This window comes from Felis catus, chromosome C2, assembly GCF_018350175.1.
Source record: "Felis catus isolate Fca126 chromosome C2, F.catus_Fca126_mat1.0, whole genome shotgun sequence".
In the NCBI taxonomy this organism is placed as follows: domain Eukaryota; kingdom Metazoa; phylum Chordata; class Mammalia; order Carnivora; family Felidae; genus Felis; species Felis catus.
In genome coordinates, this window is record NC_058376.1 from 39,307,815 (window position 1) to 39,320,059 (window position 12,245).

A 12,245-nucleotide genomic window follows, 5' to 3' on the forward strand; every position below is an offset into this window, starting at 1 on the left:
CAATGTAACCTTATTGATGTGAATACAAGTCAAACTTGCAAAAAAAATAATAAAAATTGCCAATTCCTCCATTCACAATAAAGAATTGCTTTTTTGAACATCATCTTAACAAGAAGATATGAAAAAAAAAAACTATGCTTCTACGTATAGATAATAAATCTATTTAAACTGGAATGACCTTTGAGCTTATCTAAATGTAAAAGTATTACCATAAACTATTCTCAAAGTGAAAAAGTATTATGCAAATGAAATGGGTCTCTAGAATTCTAATTTTGGGAACAACAGGTTCCCAACAACTGGTCTGAAAAGCCTAACTGATGGTGAACATTTAAAAAGAGAAGGGGATAATCATACTTTTTTCTATGTTTTTTCTGATGGAAGAGCAGGTTTAATAGCCAAAACTGGCTGTTAATTTTTAATTAAATGTAAGCCTAAAAATATGTGGCTTAAAGACACCATAGGGCACGATTTAGTAGCCCATTAATATTTGTCTGAATCTTGTGTTTCAGTTTTAGATACATTCATGGAACTCCAAAATATATCTTTAGAATATGTGAAATTTAATAGATCCAATCTTAGCATTTTGAGGACTCCTAGAGGTCACCTAACGCAACCTTTAGTTAATGAATCAATCCTATGCCATTTCTAATAAATAGCTAGAAATGTGCACATTTTTAGTAATGGGTAATTTATAACTTTGTCAAGATATTAGCAAGAAGATATAACTTTGAGAAAGTTTATATATTACATCAAAAAAAGTGTCCTTTTAACTTCTATCCATTGGTCCTTTTTCTGCATCTTGGAAAGTATTGGTGTTTTTTACTTCATAATTTCTCTTAAAACATATTCACAAAATATTTTATTCTGATTACCTTTTTCTGAATATTTCTTAGGTTGTTAATATTTTCCTGAAAGTCTACAGACAATAAGTGAGCAATTTTCCACATGCAGTTCATAAAAATAAAAAGTATAGGAAAAACAGATTCTTCATCATCCCCAAATCTTTAATGTGCATATTTTGTATACATTCAAATACAAAATATATTTATAACATTTTCTTATAAATTAAAAAATAAACAAATAATACCAGTACTTAGAACACCTTATTGGTTATGCTTATAACATTCCACAAAAATTATGTGAAATGTGGGCTACTGGGACAAAGCTGCAGAAATTGATAATTAATTATAAAAGATACTGTTGTGGGATTACTAAAGAGATCCATTGTTTCTTTTAATTAAAAATGAGGCTCCAGACACACCATCTCCTTCCCAGAAGTCACTGTGACCAGTCTGTGTGCCTCGTCCCAAAAATACTGTAGCTACTGCTGCTTTATAAAAATGTTCTCCCTCATAAGAATAAGTATTATATAATTCGGTGTATAAATAAAATAGCGGACATGTGTGTGATGACGGGGAAAGAGGAAAGGGAATTATCTTTGAGATCTGAATTGCTATCATTTTGACATTTAATAATTCAATGTACATAAGAAATGGAACGTTTACCTTTTAGCCTTTTCATTTTTCAAAGATGGTAAAGATAAGTCCGTGTCCTGCTGGGAAAATTTTCAAAGAAGTTATAGAGTTTTCAAAATAGTTATAGCCAACAATTCTAAAGATTTCCCTCTCAGATAGTATGAGGTGGTTCGGAAACTAATCATTTGATAGAGATTATAGTTTTTTTCTGTATGAAATAGGTTTTTAGATCTAAATTGTTGTGCTGCATTGTCTGTATTTATTACTCTGATTGTTTATAGATATTATGAATGCCCTCAGATGCAGAAATTTTAGGAAGAGAGATAATAGCTTCACGATGAGTGGATGGACTTAAAACTAGAGCCTCTAGAAGATGATATATAGTGTGGAATGCACTTTCCTGAATTGATTTTATCCTTAAATAATTGTTGAACACCGTCTTTTGAGTAAACAAGTGCCCAAATCTGCTAATTTCTTCCTTTGTAGTTACTCAATTTTATACCTAAAAGGAAGCTAAAGTTAATTGCTACAACACAAAATGTAAAATTACAACTTCACATGTATTATTGAATGTGTAGATTGAAAAGGTTTCCTGATTTGTAGACATGAGTAGTGAAGATTTATTTTTCTGTTAAGTAATACTCCTTTACCCGTATTTCTGTCTCTGTGATATATGTAAATCTTGTCAGAGTCCTCTTTTTGGAAATGTATACAACACATAATTATACAATATTAGTGGCTATTAATATCATTGTTATTTAAAAGTAAATGCTAATAATTTTTTGGTTTGTTTTCATTACTTTAAAGAGTCGTCACTGACTATATGAAGTTTGCTTTACATGTGTATGAAAATAAATGTTACTCAAAAAGGATCATAGACATGAATGTAAAATGTAAAGCTCTGACACTCCTGGGAGACAACATAGGAGAAAACTTAGATGACTTTGAGTGTGATGATGACTTTTTAGATACAATACCAAAAGCATAATTCATAAAAGAAATCATTGATAAGCTAGACTTCATTTAATTAAAAGCCTCTGCTCTGTGAACGACAAGGTCGAGAATAAGACAAAGTCACAAACTGAAAGAAAATACTTGCTAAAGATACAGCTGATAAAGGACTATTGTCCAATGTATATTAAAAAACCCTTAAGATTCAACAATAAGTAAACAAATAATGCAATTTAAAAATGGGCTAGAGACCTTAAGAGACACTTCAACAGAGAAGATGTACAGATGGCAAGTAATCAAATTAAAAGATATTCCACGTCATATGTCATCAGGAAAATGCAAATTAAAACAACAATAAAATACTGTTACACACTTATTAAAGTAGCCAAAATCAGGACACGGAAAACACCAAATGCTGGTGAGGATGTGATAACAGGAACTCTCACTCGTTGTCGGTAGGAATGAAAAGTGGTATTGTGCTTTGTGAGACAGTTTGACAGTTTCCTCCAAAGTGAAACATACTTTTACTGTATGATTCAGCAATTGTGCTCCTTCGTATTTACCCAGAGGAGCTGAAAATTTATGAGTCACAAAAACCTGCACATGAATGTCTAAAACTGCTTTATTAATAATTGCTAAAACATGGCAGCATCCAAGGTGTCCATTAGTAAGTGAATGAATAAACTGTCACATATATAGACAATGGAATATTCTTCAGTGTTAAAAAGAAATGAGCTATTTTCCAGAGTGGCTGCACCAGTTTGCATTCCCACCAACAGTGCAAGACAGCTTCCCTTTGTCCACATCCTCGCCAACATCTACTGTTTCCTGAGTTGTTAATGTTAGCTATTAAGACAGATGTGAGGTGATATCTCATTGTGGTTTTGATTTGTATTTCCCTGATGATGAGTGATATTGAGCATCTTTTCATGTGTCTATTTGCCATCTGGATGTCTTCTTTGGAAAAATGTCTACTCATTTCTTCTGCCCATATTCTTCACTGTATTATTTGTTTTTTTTGGTGTTAAGTTTGATAAATTCTTTACAGATATTGGATACTAACTTTTTATACCATACATCATTTTCAAATATCTTTTCCCATTCCATCGGTTTCCTTTTAGTTTTGTGGATTGTTTCCTTTGTTGTGCAGAAGGTTTTTATCATGATGATGTCCCCATAATTCATTTTTGTTTTTATTTCCCTTGCCTTCAGAGACATGTCAAGTAAGAAGTTGCCGTGGCCTAGGAATATTACTTGGCAATGAAAAAGAGTGAAATCTTGCCATTTCTAACAATGTGGATGGAACTGGAGGGTATTATTCTAAGTGACATAAGTTAGAGAAAGACAGATATCATATGATTTAACTCATGTGGAATTTTAGAAACTCAACAGATGAACATAAGGAAAGGAAGGAAAAATAAGATAAAAAGAGAGAGGGAGGCAAAGCATAAGAGATTCTTAAATACAGAAAACAAACTGAGTGTTGCAGGGGAGTTGCTGATGGGCGGGGGGGGTCGAATAGATGACAAGCATTAAGGAGAGCACTTTTGGGGATGAGCACTGGATGTCATATGTAAGAGATGAATCACTGGGTTCTACTCCTGAAGCCAAGACTACACTATGTGTTAACTAACTTGGATAAAAAAAAACAAACAAAAAAAACAAAAAAAAAACAAAAAACAGAAAGAGAAAGAAAGAGCTATCGAGCCACAACTTTTTGTGAAAACTTAAATGCATGTCACTAAGTGAAAGAAGCCAATCTGAAAAGGCTACATATTATATGATACCAACTAAAATCTTATTGTTATTTAGTTACAAATCTTTAGCATATTTAAATTTCAGGAAAATTATATGAGAAGGGGCTATATCTAAAAGTCAAGTTAAATATAAATATCTATATCATTTTGAAAATTTAGTTTTTCTGGTTTATAAATATCCCCAAGACTCAAAATCCCTTTGAATTATAAAGTTCCCCTTTTATTTATAAGGAAATTAATTTCTTTTCCATTACATATATCAGCAAAAAAATAAGTACCGACAAATTAAGACATCATAAGAAAACTAATATTCTTTGAGTAATGTCTTCTAACAATAAATGGTTATATATAAAATCCAGAAACTATATTACATTAAATTTCTGAAATGATGAAACATTATAACTCTAATTTCTGAAGTATCCACTTCTATGTTCCTTTGGGGACATGTATGAGCATCATTATCCCTTACCTAAAATGAATGGTAATTTTAAGGAAAATACAGAATATTTATATACTAGAAAAAAACCTTTTTTAAATGGGATTTTTCAATATCTTAAAATTATCAATAAGCTAATAATTAAATTACCATTGTTTTTTTCCATGGTGAAGAAAACAAACAACACGGGAAGGCACAATGACATTATACATTGTTTATCTTTGAATGATTTATCTCATTTATGGTATTAATAACTTAGTTTCTGGATGTATTACTTTCCTTGCATGAGCAGAGCTCTAAGTGATCATCAAAAGCCATTGCAGTGCTAAATTGAGGAAAAGTTTTCAAGTGTGGTCTTTCATTTTTTTAGCTGATTTCCTCATGAAACCTGATGTCACTCCCTGGCCTCGTTCCAGAAATTAATTCCACATGATTGGAAACTCATCAGCATTTTGCATTAGCTGGGGCATGCCTAAGAATCTTTTCAATGGAAATACATATTACCTATTTAAATCACTACCTTTTCTATTGGTTCAGTGAACACTGACTTAGCAGAATTCTCTCCCTGAAACTCTTAAAAGGCACTGTAGATATGTAGGGAACCCAGAAGATTGTAAACTAAAGAGCCTCCTAGCTCTAACGCAACATAGGAGGTGATGGCTAAATGAAGGCATTTTTGCTCACATGAATCAGTGATCTTACGTGGATTATATCTACATGGATAATGAGACTTCCATTTCAAAAACAGGTGCTTTAAGTGTCTGCTTTGCTTGTTTTTGTTTTTAAATCACTACTTTTGGAAAACATTAGAAGCATGGCTTTAGAAAATCATTAGTATGTAATTTTTTTAAGTTTACATAATATTTAATATATTGGCCTGAGCGTAGGATTTTCTTAAATATTGGAAGATAAAGGGGAATATTATTTTATACTATTCATGAGCACAGGAAAAAAAAACAAATTAATATGCATGAATTCTGAGACACAGGGAAGGAAATTTTCAGATTACAACATAGCAGTGTTAAATTTAGAGAGATAGATAGTATATAAATTAATTTCGCTTGTAAAATGAGAAGGAAACATCTTTTTCTCAGACTTCCCTTTAAAATGAGAAAGCATCAGACATTTATGAGAAATAATTTATGAAGATGATCTTTCTCTAATAATGATGAACAACACTAATATTTGTCTTAAGATGCTATTTTAGCTCACCATGCCATAACCAATTTTTTTTATTAATCTATTTTGTTCTGGCCTACAGGATTTGCTTTTCATGATATATGATTATATAAAAGAATAAGCCATATTTTAAGAGACATTTATTCTATTTCAAAAATAAACTTTGAATATCATGTCAAGATAGGAACTCTGATTTAGTGCTGCCTGAATAACAGTGTAGTACAGGCAAAATACCTATTTTGGCTCTATGACTTTAAAAGTTTTTGAAATAAAATTTGAAGTTAGTTAACTCATAGGCTTAAAAGACTTCACGAATGTTTTGTAGACAAGGCAAGTGCTTTTACATCTTTTTCTTGCACATGTAATTTAGATGTTAGAATATGAAGTACTTGTTTATGTGGAGACATTCACTAAAAGTTTTTAAAGGATTTTAATAGACTGAAATTCTTTTGCCTAATTTTAGCAATATGTGAGGACTGATGGTGTGAGACAAATCAGAATATTTTAATTCATAGAGAGCTGAGCTGATTACAGAATATTATAAAGATATTTTTATTTGTACAAAAAAGACTATTTTCCAGGTGCACCTGGGTGGCTAAGTTGGTTGAGCATCTGACTCGATTTCAGTTCAGGTCATGATCCCAGAATTGGGGGATGGAACCCCGCGTTGGGCTCTGTGCTGAGCATGGAGTCTGCATAAGATTCTCTCTCTCTCCTCTGTCTCTCCCTGACTTGTGCTCTTTAGTCTCTCTCTTACATTAAAAAAAAAGACTATTTCCAAATATTAAACCATAGTTTTTGTCTTCAACTTTATGGCACAATAAATTATATATGCTACACTGATAGGTAAAATCGAAACAGAGCAAAGATCCTTCATTAAATCCTGTTTTCATGAACAGTTGTAAAAAATGATACACATTCCTTTTTCTATTTCTCCATCTCTACCACTATCTCTTTATTGAAGAGCTGAAGAGATTGATTTCCATCAGTAAAGCTCCCACATGTAGAGATAATCTTTTTGTTATATGTTTTGATTTTGGTGATGAATTGGGTTGTTTTAAAAATTCTGTATTTTCCAGAATATTTTCCTCATTCAATGGCCAACTATCTTACTCAAAACAAAAACACTAATTTGAAAAGTTATATGCACCCCTATGTTTATTGCAGCATTATTTACAATAGCCAATATATGGAAGCAACCTAAGTATTCAGCCATAGATGAATAAAGAAGATGTGGTATTATTACTCAGCCATAAAAAAATAATAAAATCTTGCCATTTGCAGCTACATGGATGGACCTAGATGTTTATTATGCTAAGTGAAGTGAATCAGACAGAGAAAGATAAATATCATGATTTCACTCATATGTGGAATCTAAAAAACAAAACAACCAACCAAGAAAAGTAGAAACATGCCTGCAAATAAAGAGAACAAACTCATGGATGCCAGAGGTGAGGAAGTTGGGAGATTGGGAAAAATGGAAGAAGAAGGGTGGAATGTACAAGCTTCCAGTTATGAAATGAATAAGTTATGAGGAGAAAAGTTACATCATAGGGAATATAGTCGATGGTACTGTAATAGTATTGTATGGTCACAGATTGCAGCTATACTTGTGAGCATAGCATAACATATAGATTTGTTGAGTCACATATAGATTTGTTGTACACCTGAAACTACTGTAATATTGTGTAACCATATTTCAATTAGAAAATACTTCATTAGAAAAAAAGTCAACTGGGGCACCTGGGTGGCTCAGTCAGTTAGGCATCCGACTTTAGCTCAGGTCATGATCTCACAGTCTGTGGGTTCGAGCACCACATCGAGCTCTGTGCTAACAGCTCTGAGCCTGGAGCCTGCTTCAGATTCTGTGTCTCCCTCTCTCTCTGCCCCTGCCCTGTTCATGTTCTGTCTCTCTCTGTCTCAAAAATAAATAACAACATTAAAAAAAATTTAAAAGCCAACTCTCAGTTCACTTCAAAATGGTTTTAAAATAAGTGTGACTAGACTCTCTTAAATAGGATGAAATTTGTTTTAGACTTACTTGTTTGAGTTTAATTTATTTCAATTGTCAAACAAGAAAGAGATGAAGGATACTTAGCATAATTGACTCTCCCCATCTACTTTTAAAAAAGATATTTTAACTACATATTTAAATATAAATATTAATATTAAATATAAATATCAAAATATTTTAAAAATCTTTTAAGCAGCTCAGCTTTACAGCACATTTTTGAATATAGCATGGAAGAATATTATTTAACTCCCATCATTAATTGAGTGCATGGTGTCAACGATCTTGTTTGCTTCAAAGAGCCTTGCATAAAGTCACAGATTACACTTTCTTCAATAAAGAGGATAGACATTCCACATCTTTCAAGGATTTCAGTTTTAGAGATAGTTACCTAGGGAGAGCTTTACTTAGGCCTGCCCATACATGCATGGTAGAAAAGAAGTCCTCTTATTGATAGTTTCCACTGGAACAAAAAATGGATGCAGAAGAGTGGTATTAACTTAGAAGGATAGTACAAACAATTGTAGGATACTCTAGTTACAATCAAAGTAGCAGTGTGGTTAAAAAAAACAGACTCTGGAAGCAGAGTCAGAGTTATAATATATTTTTAGAGTTCTATGTCAACTTTGACCATCCATGCTTCTAATCTCAGCCACTTCTTCACTCTGTGACCTTGGGTAATCATTTAATCTATCCGGACCTTGGCTTTCTTATTGGTAAATGGGAAAAATAATAATAGTATATAGTATATATACTATATATCTATATATATATACTATTTATATATATTGGAGAAAATAATCTCCAAACTATTATATTCCGTAATATATTTCAAGTGTCAATATAAGTTCTTTCCTTTGGTCCTTGTAACTAGTCTATAATATAGACTATATATATATATATATATATATATATACATATATATATATGTTGTATATATATATATATATATACTATAGTATATAGTATATAAATATACTATATATACTATATTACTATATATACTATATATACTATACTATATATATTATATATACTATACTATATATATACATACTATACTATATATACTATACTATGTATATATATTAGTATATATATATATATACTATATATATATATACTATATATACTATATATACTATATATACTATATATACTATATACTATAGTATATATATATACATATATACATATACATGTTGTGTATATATATATATATACTATAGTATATAGTATATATAATATATATATCTATATAAATATACTATATACTATATATACTATATATATACTACTATATATATACTATATATACTATATATATTATATATATATAATATATATATATACTATATATTATTATACTATACATATATACTATATACTATACTATATATATATATATATACTATATATATATATACTATATACTATATATATACTATATACTATACTATATATATATATATTATCTATATACTATATATATATATACTATATATATATATACTATATATATATATACTATATATATACTATATATATACTATATATATATATTACTATATATATACTATATATATACTATATATATACTATATATATATACTATATATATATACTATATATATACTATATATATATATACTATATATATATAATATATATATACTATATATATATACTATATATATAATACTCTATATATACTATATATATACTATATATATATAATATTATATATACTATATATATACTATATATATATACTATATATATACTATATATATACTATATATATATATACTATATATATATATACTATATATATACTATATATATACTATATATATATACTATATATATATATACTATATATATATATACTATATATATACTATATATATACTATATATATATATACTATATATATATATATACTATATATATACTATATATATACTATATATACTATATATATATATATATATATATACTATACTATATATATATACTATATATATACTATATATATACTATATATATATATATATACTATACTATATATATATAATATACTATATACTATACTATATATATATATATACTATATATATATATATACTATATATATATATATATACTATATATATATAGTATATATATATACTATATATATATAATACTATATACTATACTATAAATATATATACTATATATATATATACTATATACTATATATATATACTATATATATATTATTATACTATATATATATACTATATATATTATTATACTATATATATATACTATATATATATATATATACTATATATTACTATATATATATACTATATATCTATATATATAGTATATATATAGATATATAGTATATATATATATATATACATATATACATATATATGTGTATATATATAGATATATATATATATATATATATAGTCTATATTATAGACTAGTTACAAGGACAAAGGAAAGAACTTATATTGACACTTGAAATATATTACGGAATATAATAGTTTGGAGATTATTTTCTCCAATTCTGTTCTTTTTGGTTTTTACTCCTCAACCCTGAGAAGTGTACCCAGAGAAAACATCAATAGATTGCAACCAAAATAACAGATATCCTAAGTGATTTTATTTTATAATAAATTTTACAATAAATTTTAGGAGAGATTCTTTTATTTGCCTTTACTTGAAAAAATACATGCATAATGTTAGTTAAAATTTACCATATATATGTATATAGACACATGGTAATATATATTTACATTTGGTACTATGCACAATTTCAGGCATCGCATGGAGGATCTGGAACATATGCCTCATGGCTAAGGGGGAAACCACTGTATGAATTAAATTTATTATTTGTAAGTGACAGGAAAACAATGAAGCTTCAATATCATTTATTAAAAATGCAAATAATAAATTATATTTACTTTTATTCATTTCATCATTAACGTGATATTTCATTATGTTATTTAGTGTAATTACTTTTATTGCTGTCCATCTAATGCCAACCTTTCCTTGTTGTTATTCTGCCACAGGTGATTTTAACAACATGGTATCCATTTACCAACTATTGAGATTTTACTATATGTAGAAACTGAGCTTTTCCTTCATAAGAAAAGAGGTTTATAAACTAATTATATTACATTATGTTTTAGAGTTACATGTCAACTTTGATCTACTTTCTATTCAAATAATAAGGTATATGTTAATTTTACTTATGATATGCAAGAAATTCATTCATTCATTGCAACCACCTTTTACCTATCAGTTTCACTTGTGGTGAATAAAAGAGATTTGGGACATGGGTATCTAAAGAAAGAAGTGGGATCTAGGTTGAGTTGCTGAGTTAGTCTCACCCTGAAATTGAAACATTAGCATGTGCCTTTTGCACTAAAAATTAAATTGTTCACCAGGTAGTTAGCTTTGAATACATTAAATACTTCCAGATTGTGTATAGTTTCTCATTTTTATTCCTCTTTCTCCCTTTTTCAACTCATCTTCTTAGAAGAAAATATCCATATTTGGAGTAACTCTACTTAAACCTTGTCTGACACATTGTAGGGAGGGAGGGACAAGTATCACTGTCTATTCACACCTTGGCCAGGCCAATAAAAGATTTTGATGGTCAGTACCCAAGGGAACAGGAGATATCCTGAGTTGTGATGGGTGTCACCATCTTTAAATGCACAGGATCAGAACACAACTACAAGGGTACCATCTAATACCTTCAAATGTTCTTAAATACCAATAACCTTCCTCAACTATTATCCATAGCCTCCAGGTAACAGAGTTGTGAAGGCAGTCTTAATTTGTAAGGAGAACCAATCAAAAGTTTATATCCTTTAGAAGAGTTTTCCTCTAAATGTGCTTAGAGATATTTGTAAATTTTCTTTTAAAATCTAAGTCATAAAATAATTTAGCCAAAGATAACAAATGCATTCATAGAAACATTCATAAATATATTCACACAAACACACACAAATTGCACTGAAGAGAAACATTCTCAGTGAAAGGGCCATGATTGTACATCATGTACACTAACTCTGTGTCCATAGCCTTGACTTGTGAAAGTGAATTTACATCAAATGCAGATAAAAAAGTTTATTATCCACACTGGGTCCATGAGAGTTAGAGTCTAGCTCCCTTTAGTCAGAAATGCCTAAACAACTTACATAGATGGATCCACAGATACATGTCTTACACATAGATAAAAGGGTGTTGCAATGGTTACATAAGTTACAACATTAAAAGAAGTATCATAGTGTACTTTTGAAGAATAATATTTTAAAAGTTGGTCACGTTCTTCTGCTATGGAAAAGTTTCTATTTTAAATATAGGTTGTGATAATTCTGGCTGACCTCTTAGCTTCTGGTTAATGTCATTTTTAATCATAGGTATAA